The sequence below is a fragment of the Hyperolius riggenbachi genome, chromosome 10 (genome assembly GCF_040937935.1).
Source record: "Hyperolius riggenbachi isolate aHypRig1 chromosome 10, aHypRig1.pri, whole genome shotgun sequence".
Lineage (NCBI taxonomy): Eukaryota > Metazoa > Chordata > Amphibia > Anura > Hyperoliidae > Hyperolius > Hyperolius riggenbachi.
The window spans coordinates 264,021,059-264,038,240 of record NC_090655.1 but is presented as its reverse complement, the minus strand read 5'-3'; the positions used below and the strand labels follow the sequence as shown (position 1 = coordinate 264,038,240).

The 17,182-nt window shown below is 44.8% G+C and overlaps 1 pseudogene; it reads right to left on the bottom strand.

Moving 5' to 3' along the window:
- The window catches only part of LOC137535436 (zinc finger protein 850-like), a 93,963-nt pseudogene extending 79,216 nt beyond the window's left edge, over positions 1-14,747 (bottom strand).
- Between the last annotated feature and the right edge of the window lie 2,435 nt (positions 14,748-17,182).

The window sequence follows — 17,182 nt, the reverse complement described above, 5'->3', positions numbered from 1 at the left end:
CAGTGTCCGTGGAAATCTAAAGACTGGTACACTTATATGTTTGGTGGAAAAGGACTGCGATCCAATATAGTTGATTATTTGTTTTTTTCACAGGTGGACTTTATAACAAGAAATTCATTTCATTTTTTTATTCCATAGGTGGACATTATTGGAGGTGCACAGACACCTTGTGGGGGTGTGGTGTTATATAGACACAGTATAGGCCCTTTTGTTTACAGGGTGGGAATATTGCACTATTGAGCGCACTTTACTGATAAGAGTATATTGACTAATAAGAGTATACTGGTTTTGATAAAACAACCAATCATGGCAAGCGATGTACCTTACCGGCGATCAGCTGGTTGTAGTATACGAAGACTTCCTAGTGAGGTGCCACCTCACCGTGTCATCGGGACCGCATTAAGTCACTTCTTTCCAGGAATCCTGGCAAGTGGATTTTCTTCTACCATACTTGTACAGCACTGCCCCCCTTGTTGCATTCACACGGCCACCACATACGGCGGGGATGCGGCAGTTTGAGCTCCCCCCACCGTATGTGGCAACCGTAGATTCTTGAGTCCGGAGTTGAAAAGTAGTCTTATACGCCAGAATATATTTGAAGTGCTGGACACGCAAGGATATAAGCATATATTGCTATGTGACCTTTTGCAGCTCAAGTAACAACATCAGATGGTGAATGGGATATTTACATCTTTTTACTGGATCCTTTATACATTCCATGGTGCAGCTGGGTGGACCTTCCTTGCATGCAATTTGTATAGGTTTTGACCGCAATCACAAACTTTGTGGACTGCAGCCGCACTGCATTTGTGTTTCTCCGGTGTGTGGTCTAAGGTTCTACTTTTTAGAGAACTGATATAATTGGCGGGTTATTTTGCGCCATGTTTTCAATTGTATGCCTTTTAGAGTGATCTAATAAATGTATATGTTTTAAACTAGCATGCATCCAAGAGCCTGTTCTTTTCATTATTGTCTTCATTATTGTCTTTATTATTGGTAAAATACTGCATTTGGCATTTTACTTTTTTTCTCCCCAAATTCACTTAAAGGGACTCCGAGCACCTCTCATGGGCATGCCTTTAAGACTCCGACCAGTACTGCAAGATGCACTGGAGGGACATGGCTATATTCCATATACATCCTCTCTTGTCTCTGTGATGTGAGTTATTACTAGGAAGGTGAGATGCCAGCATCAGAGGGACATGGCTATATTCCATATACATCTTCTCTTGTCTCTGTGATGTGAGTTATTACTAGGAAGGTGAGATGCCAGCACTGGAGGGACATGGCTATATTCCATATACATCTTCTCTTGTCTCTGTGATGTGAATTATTACTAGGAAGGTGAGATGCCAGCACTGGAGGGACATGGCTATATTCCATATACATCTTCTCTTGTCTCTGTGATGTGACTGAATTATTACTAGGAAGGTGAGATGCCAGCACTGGAGGGACATGGCTATATTCCATATACATCTTCTCTTGTCTCTGTGATGTGAATTATTACTAGGAAGGTGAGATGCCGACACTGGAGGGACATGGCTATATTCCATATACATCTTCTCTTGTCTCTGTGATGTGACTGAATTATTACTAGGAAGGTGAGATGCCGGCACTGGAGGGACATGGCTATATTCCATATACATCTTCTCTTGTCTCTGTGATGTGACTGAATTATTACTAGGAAGGTGAGATGCCGGCACTGGAGGGACATGGCTATATTCCATATACATCTTCTCTTGTCTCTGTGATGTGACTGAATTATTACTAGGAAGGTGAGATGCCAGCACTGGAGGGACATGGCTATATTCCATATACATCTTCTCTTGTCTCTGTGATGTGACTGAATTATTACTAGGAAGGTGAGATGCCAGCACTGGAGGGACATGGCTATATTCCATATACATCTTCTCTTGTCTCTGTGATGTGACTGAATTACTAGGAAGATGAGATGCCAGCACTGGAGGGACATGGCTATATTCCATATACATCCTCTCTTGTCTCTGATGTGACTGAATTATTACTAGGAAGGTGAGATGCCAGCACTGGAGGGACATGGCTATATTCCATATACATCTTCTCTTGTCTCTGTGCTGTGACTGAATTACTAGGAAGATGAGATGCCAGCACTGGAGGGACATGGCTATATTCCATATACATCTTCTCTTGTCTCTGTGATGTGACTTATTACTAGGAAGGTGAGATGCCGGCACTGGAGGGACATGGCTATATTCCATATACATCTTCTCTTGTCTCTGTGATGTGAGTTATTACTAGGAAGGTGAGATGCCGGCACTGGAGGGACATGGCTATATTCCATATACATCTTCTCTTGTCTCTGTGATGTGACTGAATTATTACTAGGAAGGTGAGATTCCAGCACTGGAGGGACATGGCTATATTCCATATACATCTTCTCTTGTCTCTGTGATGTGACTGAATTATTACTAGGAAGGTGAGATGCCGGCACTGGAGGGACATGGCTATATTCCATATACATCTTCTCTTGTCTCTGTGATGTGACTTATTACTAGGAAGGTGAGATGCCGGCACTGGAGGGACATGGCTATATTCCATATACATCTTCTCTTGTCTCTGTGATGTGAGTTATTACTAGGAAGGTGAGATGCCGGCACTGGGGGGGGCATGGCTATATTCCATATACATCTTCTCTTGTCTCTGTGATGTGACTGAATTACTAGGAAGGTGAGATGCCAGCACTGGAGGGACATGGCTATATTCCATATACATCTTCTCTTGTCTCTGTGATGTGACTGAATTATTACTAGGAAGGTGAGATGCCGGCACTGGAGAGACATGGCTATATTCCATATACATCCTCTCTTGTCTCTGTGATGTGACTGAATTATTACTAGGAAGGTGAGATGCCGGCACTGGGGGGACATGGCTATATTCCACATACATCTTCTCTTGTCTCTGTGATGTGACTGAATTACTAGGAAGGTGAGATGCCAGCACTGGAGGGACATGGCTATATTCCATATACATCTTCTCTTGTCTCTGTGATGTGAATTATTACTAGGAAGGTGAGATGCCAGCACTGGAGGGACATGGCTATATTCCATATACATCTTCTCTTGTCTCTGTGATGTTACTGAATTATTACTAGGAAGGTGAGATGCCGGCACTGGAGGGACATGGCTATATTCCATATACATCTTCTCTTGTCTCTGTGATGTGACTGAATTATTACTAGGAAGGTGAGATGCCGGCACTGGAGGGACATGGCTATATTCCATATACATCTTCTCTTGTCTCTGTGATGTGACTGAATTACTAGGAAGGTGAGATGCCAGCACTGGAGGGACATGGCTATATTCCATATACATCTTCTCTTGTCTCTGTGATGTGACTGAATTATTACTAGGAAGGTGAGATGCCGGCACTGGAGGGACATGGCTATATTCCATATACATCTTCTCTTGTCTCTGTGATGTGAGTTATTACTAGGAAGGTGAGATGCCAGCACTGGAGGGACATGGCTATATTCCATATACATCTTCTCTTGTCTCTGTGATGTGACTGAATTATTACTAGGAAGGTGAGATGCCGGCACTGGAGGGACATGGCTATATTCCATATACATCTTCTCTTGTCTCTGTGATGTGAGTTATTACTAGGAAGGTGAGATGCCAGCACTGGAGGGACATCGCTATATTCCATATACATCTTCTCTTGTCTCTGTGATGTGACTGAATTATTACTAGGAAGGTGAGATGCCGGCACTGGAGGGACATGGCTATATTCCATATACATCTTCTCTTGTCTCTGTGATGTGACTGAATTATTACTAGGAAGGTGAGATGCCGGCACTGGAGGGACATGGCTATATTCCATATACATCTTCTCTTGTCTCTGTGATGTGAATTATTACTAGGAAGGTGAGATGCCGGCACTGGAGGGACATGGCTATATTCCATATACATCTTCTCTTGTCTCTGTGATGTGAATTATTACTAGGAAGGTGAGATGCCAGCACTGGAGGGACATGGCTATATTCCATATACATCTTCTCTTGTCTCTGTGATGTGAATTATTACTAGGAAGGTGAGATGCCGACACTGGAGGGACATGGCTATATTCCATATACATCTTCTCTTGTCTCTGTGATGTGACTGAATTATTACTAGGAAGGTGAGATGCCAGCACTGGAGGGACATGGCTATACTCCATATACATCTTCTCTTGTCTCTGTGATGTGACTGAATTATTACTAGGAAGGTGAGATGCCGACACTGGAGGGACATGGCTATATTCCATATACATCTTCTGTTGTCTCTGTGATGTGACTGACTTATTACTAGGAAGGTGAGATGCCAGCACTGGAGGGACATGGCTATATTCCATATACATCTTCTCTTGTCTCTGTGATGTGACTGACTTATTACTAGGAAGGTGAGATGCCGGCACTGGTGGGACATGGCTATATTCCATATACATCTTCTCTTGTCTCTGTGATGTGACTGAATTATTACTAGGAAGGTGAGATGCCGACACTGGAGGGACATGGCTATATTCCATATACATCTTCTCGTCTCTGTGATGTGACTGAATTATTACTAGGAAGGTGAGATGCCGGCACTGGAGGGACATGGCTATATTCCATATACATCTCCTCTTGTCTCTGTGATGTGAATTATTACTAGGAAGGTGAGATGCCGGCACTGGAGGGACATGGCTATATTCCATATACATCTTCTCTTGTCTCTGTGATGTGACTGAATTATTACTAGGAAGGTGAGATGCCAGCACTGGAGGGACATGGCTATATTCCATATACATCTTCTCTTGTCTCTGTGATGTGACTGAATTATTACTAGGAAGGTGAGATGCCGGCACTGGAGGGACATGGCTATATTCCATATATATCTTCTCTTATCTCTGTGATGTGAGTTATTACTAGGAAGGTGAGATGCCGGCACTGGGGGGACATGGCTATATTCCATATACATCTTCTCTTGTCTCTGTGATGTGAATTATTACTAGGAAGGTGAGATGCCGGCACTGGAGGGACATGGCTATATTCCATATACATCTTCTCTTGTCTCTGTGATGTGACTGAATTATTACTAGGAAGGTGAGATGCCAGCACTGGAGGGACATGGCTATATTCCATATACATCTTCTCTTGTCTCTGTGATGTGACTGAATTATTACTAGGAAGGTGAGATGCCAGCACTGGAGGGACATGGCTATATTCCATATACATCTTCTCTTGTCTCTGTGATGTGACTGAATTATTACTTGGAAGGTGAGATGCCAGCACTGGAGGGACATGGCTATATTCCATATACATCTTCTCTTGTCTCTGTGATGTGACTGAATGATTACTAGGAAGGTGAGATGCCGGCATTGGAGGGACATGGTTATATTCCCTATACATCTTCTCTTGTCTCTGTGATGTGAGTTATTACTAGGAAGGTGAGATGCCGGCACTGGAGGGACAAGGCTATATTCCATATACATCTTCTCTTGTCTCTGTGATGTGAATTATTACTAGGAAGGTGAGATGCCGGCACTGGAGGGACATGGCTATATTCCATATACATCTTCTCTTGTCTCTGTGATGTGAATTATTACTAGGAAGGTGAGATGCTGGCACTGGAGGGACATGGCTATATTCCATATACATCTTCTCTTGTCTCTGTGATGTGACTGAATTATTACTAGGAAGGTGAGATGCCGGCACTGGAGGGACATGGCTATATTCCATATACATCTTCTCTTGTCTCTGTGATGTGACTGAATTATTACTAGGAAGGTGAGATGCCGGCACTGGAGGGACATGGCTATATTCCATATACATCTTCTCTTGTCTCTGTGATGTGAATTATTACTAGGAAGGTGAGATGCCGGCACTGGAGGGACATGGCTATATTCCATATACCTCTTCTCTTGTCTCTGTGATGTGAGTTATTACTAGGAAGGTGAGATGCCGGCACTGGGGGGACATGGCTATATTCCATATACATCTTCTCTTGTCTCTGTGATGTGACTGAATTACTAGGAAGGTGAGATGCCAGCACTGGAGGGACATGGCTATATTCCATATACATCTTCTCTTGTCTCTGTGATGTGACTGAATTACTAGGAAGGTGAGATGCCAGCACTGGAGGGACATGGCTATATTCCATATACATCTTCTCTTGTCTCTGTGATGTGACTGAATTATTACTAGGAAGGTGAGATGCCGGCACTGGAGGGACATGGCTATATTCCATATACATCTTCTCTTGTCTCTGTGATGTGACTTATTACTAGGAAGGTGAGATGCCGGCACTGGAGGGACATGGCTATATTCCATATACATCTTCTCTTGTCTCTGTGATGTGAGTTATTACTAGGAAGGTGAGATGCCGGCACTGGGGGGGGCATGGCTATATTCCATATACATCTTCTCTTGTCTCTGTGATGTGACTGAATTACTAGGAAGGTGAGATGCCAGCACTGGAGGGACATGGCTATATTCCATATACATCTTCTCTTGTCTCTGTGATGTGACTGAATTATTACTAGGAAGGTGAGATGCCGGCACTGGAGAGACATGGCTATATTCCATATACATCCTCTCTTGTCTCTGTGATGTGACTGAATTATTACTAGGAAGGTGAGATGCCGGCACTGGGGGGACATGGCTATATTCCACATACATCTTCTCTTGTCTCTGTGATGTGACTGAATTACTAGGAAGGTGAGATGCCAGCACTGGAGGGACATGGCTATATTCCATATACATCTTCTCTTGTCTCTGTGATGTGAATTATTACTAGGAAGGTGAGATGCCAGCACTGGAGGGACATTGCTATGTTCCATATACATCTTCTCTTGTCTCTGTGATGTGACTGAGTTATTACTAGGAAGGTGAGATGCCGGCACTGGAGGGACATGGCTATATTCCATATACATCTTCTCTTGTCTCTGTGATGTTACTGAATTATTACTAGGAAGGTGAGATGCCGGCACTGGAGGGACATGGCTATATTCCATATACATCTTCTCTTGTCTCTGTGATGTGACTGAATTATTACTAGGAAGGTGAGATGCCGGCACTGGAGGGACATGGCTATATTCCATATACATCTTCTCTTGTCTCTGTGATGTGACTGAATTACTAGGAAGGTGAGATGCCAGCACTGGAGGGACATGGCTATATTCCATATACATCTTCTCTTGTCTCTGTGATGTGACTGAATTATTACTAGGAAGGTGAGATGCCGGCACTGGAGGGACATGGCTATATTCCATATACATCTTCTCTTGTCTCTGTGATGTGAGTTATTACTAGGAAGGTGAGATGCCAGCACTGGAGGGACATGGCTATATTCCATATACATCTTCTCTTGTCTCTGTGATGTGACTGAATTATTACTAGGAAGGTGAGATGCCAGCACTGGAGGGACATGGCTATATTCCATATACATCTTCTCTTGTCTCTGTGATGTGACTGAATTATTACTAGGAAGGTGAGATGCCGGCACTGGAGGGACATGGCTATATTCCATATACATCTTCTCTTGTCTCTGTGATGTGAGTTATTACTAGGAAGGTGAGATGCCAGCACTGGAGGGACATGGCTATATTCCATATACATCTTCTCTTGTCTCTGTGATGTGACTGAATTATTACTAGGAAGGTGAGATGCCGGCACTGGAGGGACATGGCTATATTCCATATACATCTTCTCTTGTCTCTGTGATGTGACTGAATTATTACTAGGAAGGTGAGATGCCGGCACTGGAGGGACATGGCTATATTCCATATACATCTTCTCTTGTCTCTGTGATGTGAATTATTACTAGGAAGGTGAGATGCCGGCACTGGAGGGACATGGCTATATTCCATATACATCTTCTCTTGTCTCTGTGATGTGAATTATTACTAGGAAGGTGAGATGCCAGCACTGGAGGGACATGGCTATATTCCATATACATCTTCTCTTGTCTCTGTGATGTGAATTATTACTAGGAAGGTGAGATGCCGACACTGGAGGGACATGGCTATATTCCATATACATCTTCTCTTGTCTCTGTGATGTGACTGAATTATTACTAGGAAGGTGAGATGCCAGCACTGGAGGGACATGGCTATACTCCATATACATCTTCTCTTGTCTCTGTGATGTGACTGAATTATTACTAGGAAGGTGAGATGCCGACACTGGAGGGACATGGCTATATTCCATATACATCTTCTGTTGTCTCTGTGATGTGACTGACTTATTACTAGGAAGGTGAGATGCCAGCACTGGAGGGACATGGCTATATTCCATATACATCTTCTCTTGTCTCTGTGATGTGACTGACTTATTACTAGGAAGGTGAGATGCCGGCACTGGTGGGACATGGCTATATTCCATATACATCTTCTCTTGTCTCTGTGATGTGACTGAATTATTACTAGGAAGGTGAGATGCCGGCACTGGAGGGACATGGCTATATTCCATATACATCTCCTCTTGTCTCTGTGATGTGAATTATTACTAGGAAGGTGAGATGCCGGCACTGGAGGGACATGGCTATATTCCATATACATCTTCTCTTGTCTCTGTGATGTGACTGAATTATTACTAGGAAGGTGAGATGCCAGCACTGGAGGGACATGGCTATATTCCATATACATCTTCTCTTGTCTCTGTGATGTGACTGAATTATTACTAGGAAGGTGAGATGCCGGCACTGGAGGGACATGGCTATATTCCATATATATCTTCTCTTATCTCTGTGATGTGAATTATTACTAGGAAGGTGAGATGCCGGCACTGGGGGGACATGGCTATATTCCATATACATCTTCTCTTGTCTCTGTGATGTGAATTATTACTAGGAAGGTGAGATGCCGGCACTGGAGGGACATGGCTATATTCCATATACATCTTCTCTTGTCTCTGTGATGTGACTGAATTATTACTAGGAAGGTGAGATGCCAGCACTGGAGGGACATGGCTATATTCCATATACATCTTCTCTTGTCTCTGTGATGTGACTGAATTATTACTAGGAAGGTGAGATGCCAGCACTGGAGGGACATGGCTATATTCCATATACATCTTCTCTTGTCTCTGTGATGTGACTGAATTATTACTTGGAAGGTGAGATGCCAGCACTGGAGGGACATGGCTATATTCCATATACATCTTCTCTTGTCTCTGTGATGTGACTGAATGATTATTAGGAAGGTGAGATGCCGGCATTGGAGGGACATGGTTATATTCCCTATACATCTTCTCTTGTCTCTGTGATGTGAGTTATTACTAGGAAGGTGAGATGCCGGCACTGGAGGGACAAGGCTATATTCCATATACATCTTCTCTTGTCTCTGTGATGTGAATTATTACTAGGAAGGTGAGATGCCGGCACTGGAGGGACATGGCTATATTCCATATACATCTTCTCTTGTCTCTGTGATGTGAATTATTACTAGGAAGGTGAGATGCCGGCACTGGAGGGACATGGCTATATTCCATATACATCTTCTCTTGTCTCTGTGATGTGACTGAATTATTACTAGGAAGGTGAGATGCTGGCACTGGAGGGACATGGCTATATTCCATATACATCTTCTCTTGTCTCTGTGATGTGACTGAATTATTACTAGGAAGGTGAGATGCCGGCATTGGAGGGACATGGCTATATTCCATATACATCTTCTCTTGTCTCTGTGATGTGACTGAATTATTACTAGGAAGGTGAGATGCCGGCACTGGAGGGACATGGCTATATACCATATACATCATCTCTTGTCTCTGTGATGTGAATAATTACTAGGAAGGTGAGATGCCGGCACTGGAGGGACATGGCTATATTCCATATACATCTTCTCTTGTCTCTGTGATGTGAATTATTACTAGGAAGGTGAGATGCCGGCACTGGAGGGACATGGCTATATTCCATATACATCTTCTCTTGTCTCTGTGATGTGACTGAATTATTACTAGGAAGGTGAGATGCCAGCACTGGAGGGACATGGCTATATTCCATATACATCTTCTCTTGTCTCTGTGATGTGAGTTATTACTAGGAAGGTGAGATGCCGGCACTGGAGGGACATGGCTATATTCCATATACATCTTCTCTTGTCTCTGTGATGTGACTGAATTATTACTAGGAAGGTGAGATGCCGGCACTGGAGGGACATGGCTATATTCCATATACATCTTCTCTTGTCTCTGTGATGTGACTGAATTATTACTAGGAAGGTGAGATGCCAGCACTGGTGGGACATGGCTATATTCCATATACATCTCCTCTTGTCTCTGTGATGTGAGTTATTACTAGGAAGGTGAGATGCCGGCACTGGGGGGACATGGCTATATTCCATATACATCTCTTGTCTCTGTGATGTGAGTTATTACTAGGAAGGTGAGATGCCGGCACTGGAGGGACATGGCTATATTCCATATACATCTTCTCTTGTCTCTGTGATGTGAGTTATTACTAGGAAGGTGAGATGCCGGCACTGGGGGGACATGGCTATATTCCATATACATCTTCTCTTGTCTCTGTGATGTGACTGAATTATTACTAGGAAGGTGAGATGCCAGCACTGGTGGGACATGGCTATATTCCATATACATCTCCTCTTGTCTCTGTGATGTGAGTTATTACTAGGAAGGTGAGATGCCAGCACTGGAGGGACATGGCTATATTTCATATACATCTTCTCTTGTCTCTGTGATGTGACTGAATTATTACTAGGAAGGTGAGATGCCGGCACTGGAGGGACATGGCTATATTCCATATACATCTTCTCTTGTCTCTGTGATGTGACTGAATTATTACTAGGAAGGTGAGATGCCGGCACTGGAGGGACATGGCTATATTCCATATACATCTTCTCTTGTCTCTGTGATGTGAATTATTACTAGGAAGGTCAGTGGGATGAGAAGAACAGTCTGAGCACCAACTCATGCACATAGGGATTTAATGGCAGTCATATAGGCATACAGGCATTCCAGCAGGGTTACAAGAGAGAGATACAGGCCTTACAGCCATTTCACGGCAACTGCCGCTTCCTCAGAGACCACAGGTATCAAAAGCTATACAGATATGCAGTCATATAAATACACAAATACATAACTACTTACCACTCCCCACTGTCTATCAGTCGCTACCGAGTGCGTGCCGCCATTAGCGCGGCTACGATCGCTTCCGGGGTATTCCCCGCCCACTTCTGGGGTCGCTTACCACAGTGGCCAATCGGCGCCCTGGAAAGTACAACCTATCCGGCGCTGCGCTTAGGCTGCTGTTGCGAGTGCGTCCTTAGTTACCTTGTAACATCGATAGTGTAGACAGTGGGGGCGTGGTTCTGCAAAAAGAGAAAACAAGAAAAAAGAAGAAATAGACATTTAAAATCAGCCTAATTAGACTAATAAAAACCAAAATTAAAAACAGACACATAGCGAGGCTTCCATATATCAAAATTCAAGATATGCTGATACTAATTAATATGCATCCAAAAAGCAATGGAGTTCATTATGTTCGTTCAGTCCATTTGCAAAGCAAGCATCTGTCATTGAGATTAAACAAGCCTCTTCTCGTAACAACATTTGTTTACGATTACCACCTCTGTGGGGGATTGGTACATGTTTCAATGCTGTAAATCTTAGACCTCCTGTCTTTCCCTCATGACATTCTCTCATGTGGGCTATAAATCTGCCAGCACCTACCCCTATACGTACAGAATTAACGTGTTGCTGAAATCGAGTGGCTAACTGCTGTTCAGTTTTACCCACATAAAATCTTTTCCAGGGGCATGAAATTGTATAGACCACATAAGTGGATCTACAATGCAAAGAATCTTTAAAGACAATTTTAGTCCCTCCCCATTGTATCACCTTTCCAGGTAAAAATTGGTCACAATGATTACAGGTCCTGCATTTATAGTTTCCATTGGGACATAAATCATGGAGCCAATTTTCCATTTTACATATCCTCAATTCACTGGAGGTTACCACGTCTCCTATTGTACGTGCCCTTCTAAAGGTAATCAAAGGCTTTTTATCCGCAATATGACTCAGAGCGGGATCTACCTTTAAGACAGGCCAATGTCTGAGGATGCAACTACGTATCTTCTCAGCCATTGGAGAGTATTCAAACACCATTGCCACATGATCTTGATTCTGATAGTTAAACCTCATTACTGTCTTTCCTTTTTTTCCCATATCAGATCACTGCGTCTCTTTAATTTGGCTTTAACATACGCCTTCAGTATCAGATCTTTTGGATGCTGTTTCGCCAAGAAACGCATTCCCAGATCAAAACTCTGCTATTCAAAGTCAGATTCCAGACTATTGTTTCTTTTTAGTCGTAGAAACTGACCATATGGAATTCCATCTCGAGTGTGTTTGGGATGATAGCTGTTGTACCGAAGGAGAGAGTTTGTGGCCGTTATTTTACGGTGTCCCCTCGTCTGGATACTCTCTCCCTCGGTAAACAGCTGGAGGTCAAGGAATTCAACCGTTTCTCCCCCCCCCCCCCCCCCCACACTCCAGTGAACTGCATATTGAACGTATTGTTGTTTATATAGTCCACGAAATTATTAAAACTGGTCTGGTCACCTTTCCAAACAATCAGACAATCGTCCACAAATCTAAACCAGCAGGCAATTAAATCGCGAAAGGGATTGGTGTTGCTATGAATAGAAACCTCTTCCCAACCTGCCAAAAACAGATTGGCGATGGTTGGGGCCACAGCCGTTCCCATCGCAACACCGGATGCCTGTCTGTACCATCTTTCCTCAAACATAAAAGCATTATGTTCAAGGACAAACTTTAGGCAATTGCTTACAAACTCCACCCATTCTCAGTCTTCTCCATGTTCCAGCAAGAATTTATTAATCACCTTGACCCCCAAATTCTGTGGAATCCGTGTGTAAAGGCTAACCACGTCAATGGAAGCCAGAGTGTAATTTTTTTGCCATTTCAACACACTTAATTTTTGTAGCACATCCAGAGTATCCTTTAATAGTGATGGTATTCCATCCAAAAAAGGTTTCAAGGTAAAGTCCAAAAATTTGGACAGTGGTTCAGTAAGAGAGCCCCTGGCCGACACAATCGGTCGACCTGGTGGCTGAAATGAATCCTTGTGGATTTTGCAGAAAAGATGGCAACAAGCCCTCCCCTAGTTTCTTGGTAATCTGACCCGTCTCTACCCCCTTACGTAACACCGATTGTAGTTGACTTTTATATTGTTCAGTAGGATTTCTGGGTAGTTTAATATACTCTCCCGGGGTACCTTCTAGGAGCCTTGTTGCTTCCTTTACATAGTACTCTCGGGACATCAGTACCAAGTTACCCCCTTTGTCTGCTTTTTTCAAAACTACACTTTCATTCTTTTGTAAGTCCTTCAGTGCTTTTATTTCCTTTTCACTCATATTTGGCACCCCAGAGGGGTATATTAGGTCTCGCATATCTGCTTTCACTAGCAAGTCTAGTGTGGGTAAAACTGAACAGCAGCTAGCCACTCGATTTCAGCAACACGTTAATTCTGTACGTATAGGGGTAGGTGCTGGCAGATTTATAGCCCACATGAGAGAATGTCATGAGGGAAAGACAGGAGGTCTAAGATTTACAGCATTGAAACATGTACCAATCCCCCACAGAGGTGGTAATCGTAAACAAATGTTGATACAAGAAGAGGCTTGTTTCATCTCAATGACAGATGCTTGCTTTGCAAATGGACTGAACGAACGTAATGAACTCCATTGCTTTTTGGATGCATATTAATTAGTACCAGCAAATCTTGAATTTTGATATATGGAAGCCTCGCTATGTGTCTGTTTTTTAATTTTGGTTTTTATTAGTCTAATTAGGCCGATTTTAAATGTCTATTTCTTCTTTTTTCTTGTTTTCTCTTTTTGCAGAACCACGCCCCCACTGTCTACACTATCAATGTTACAAGGTAACTAAGGACGCACTCGCAACAGCAGCCTAAGCGCAGCGCCGGATAGGTTGTACTTTCCAGGGCGCCGATTGGCCACTGTGGTAAGCGACCCCAGAAGTGGGCGGGGAATACCCCGGAAACGATCGTAGCCGCGCTAATGGCGGCACGCACTCGGTAGCGACTGATAGACAGTGGGGAGTGGTAAGTAGTTATGTATTTGTGTATTTATATGACTGCATATCTGTATAGCTTTTGATACCTGTGGTCTCTGAGGAAGCGGCAGTTGCCGTGTAACGGCTGTAAGGCCTGTATCTCTCTCTTGTAACCCTGCTGGAATGCCTGTATGCCTATATGACTGCCATTAAATCCCTATGTGCATGAGTTGGTGCTCCGACTGTTCTTCTCATCCCACTGATTGATTGCTGATTTACGTGAGCACATTCCTCATAGGAGCAGCCTTATAGTGACCATCCTCAGTAAGCATTTGGTGCCCACCTACACCTTGTTGATCCATATTACTAGGAAGGTGAGATGCTAGCCCTAATCTATGGCACATATAGGGGGGCCACTAGAAAACTGGCAAACAAGTCACAGTAGTTATATGAGTCTCTTGTATGGCAATTACTTCAAGGGGGGTGATCAGCATAGTGACAGGTGTACTATGACCTCCTCTGTAACAAAGTATGTCCACCCCGATCTCTGCTCTGCCCAATATATAATAACAATCACACAATTACCTCTTCCAGCCGTGTGCTCTCTCGGCCTACTCCAAACATATGTGTTACATCATTTCCTCTCTTTGGTTTCATTATTTCCTGTCTGTGCGTTCCACCTGGGAGGTGTTCTTTTGCCATCTTGTGGTGAATAAGCTAAGTGCAGTCTCTGTACCATCACCTGCACTCATCCGTTTATGAGGAGGAGTCTGGGCGGGATGGAGGCGGGGCTGCTGTGCTGAGCTATGCTTCTACACAAAACCAGAGTCGGTACTTCTGAAGTGAGAAATATGAACTGAATATGACAACTAAAGTGAGAAATATATGGAGGCTGCCATATTTATTTCCTTTTATAAAATACCAGTTGCCTGGCAGTCCTGCTGGTCTATTAGGATGCAGTAGTGTAGGAAATAACACCAGAAACAAGCATGCAGCTAATCTTGTCAGATCTGACATTAAAGTCAGAAACACCTGATCTGCTGCATGCTTGTTCAGGGTTTATGACTAAAAATACTATAGGCAGAGGATCAACAGGATAGCCAGGAGGAAATAAATATGGCAGCCTCCATATACCTCTCAGTTCAGTTGTCCTTTAACCTCCCTAGCGTTCTGGACGAGCTGAGCTCGTCCAGTAACGCCACTGTGCACCGCTCCGGCCCTGGTGGGCCGATTTGCACAAATTTTTTTTCTCAAACATGCAGCTAGCACTTTGCTAGCTGCGTGTTTGTTTCGATCGCCGCTGATCCGCCGCGAAAGAGCCCTTGCGCAGCCTGGACAATCAACGCCAGGCTGCGCTATGGGGTGGATCGGGACTCCCTGTGACGTCACAACGTCGATGACGTCACTCCGTTCGTCGCCATGGCGACGGGGAAGCCCTGATGGAAATCCCGTTCAGAACGGGATTTCCCGATAGGCATGATCGCCGGCGGCGATCGGAAGGGTGGGAGGGAGCAGGGAGGGAGCAGGGAGGGGGAATCATGTAGCTAGCGATAGGCTAGCTACGTGATAAAAAATAAATTTGGGCGAAAAAAAAACCCTTCCGCCCAGCAGGTTAAGGCAAGGTGTGCAATTGCCCCCAGCCCCAGGCCTTCCGAGGGATACAGAGCCCCCTGCGCTGCTTGACCCCTGACCTCCCTTATGTGGTCGCCGGGGGGCCCCTGCAGTGTTGGCATCTCACCTGTGTAATGTCTGATTGAGCTGCTCGGAAGCTCCCTTCCACGCTGAGTAGTACGCATGCTCAGTGTGAAGTTAATTATGCTGCTGGTGGTAAAATACTAAACATCTTCACTATCTTACATCCTACACTCCCCAAATCAGGTTAGAGAGTGGAACCCCCCCCCTCCCCCGAACTACCTCTATGCCAAATTGCAGCCCCCGAGTCCCGCTGGTTCACAAGATAGGTTTGTGTAATCTACTTCCTCAACCAGCGGGGCTCGGAAGCTGCAATTTGGCATAGAGGTAGTTCTGGGAGTCCCCTCTCTAACCTGAAAATGTGGTGAGTGTAGGATGTGTGGAAGCGGAGATGTTTAGCATTTTACCACCAGCAGCATAATTAAATAGGAAATGTGGCCACACAGTCTCGTGCTGCGCATGCGGGGCAGCGCAAATTAACAGGCAGCGCAATCAGACACAACACCGGCGGCCTGTACACTGTTCCATTTGTATGTCTTCTTACCAATGCCTGCTTCTTGTGACGCCGGTCATTTCATTATGCTTACGCATAACACACACCGGTCACAAGAGGTAGACAGCAGGAGAAGAGTAAAACGCTGGCAAACAGGACAGGTGAGAGGCAATGCTAGTATTGTGCCGGGGCCCGGGGGAGAAACTGTAGGAGTTAAGGGGGAGCTGGTTTGGGTGGAGCTGGGAGCTGAATTTGATGGGGGAAAGGGGAGGGTCCATTATATTTTCCCCAGGCCCCAGCACACAGCCACATGTGGAGGAGAGGAAAGGGAATCTGGTGGGAAGGGGGTGGAGCTGCTGTGCTTCTACATACAGCTGCATGGGAAGGAGAGGAAAGGGAATCTGGTGGGAAGGGGGTGGAGCTGCTGTGCTTCTACGTACAGCTGCATGGGAAGGAGAGGAGGAGGAGTCTGGGTGGGATGGGGTGGAGCTGCTGTTCCTAGCTTGGCTTCTACACACAGCCTCATGTGAAGGAGCGGAGGAGGAGTCTGGGTGGGATGAGGTGGAGTTACTGTGCTGAGCTGTGCTTCTACACACAGCCACATGTGAAGGAGCGGTGGAGGAGTCTGGGTGGGATGGAGGTGGAGCTGCTGTTGGCCTCTACACACAACCACATGTGAAGGAGCGGAGGAGGAGTCTGGGTGGGATGGAGGTGGAGCTGCTGTTGGCCTCTACACACAGCCACATGTAAAGGAGCGGAGGAGGAGTCTGGGTGGGATGGAGGTGGAGCTGCTGTTCCAAGCTTGGCCTCTACATGCAGCCACATGTGAAGGAGCAGAGGAGGAGTCTGGGTGGGATGGGGGTGGAGCTGCTGTTCCAAGCTTGGCTTCTACACACAGCCACATGTAAAAGAGAAGAGGAGGAGGAGTCTGGGTGGGTGTTATA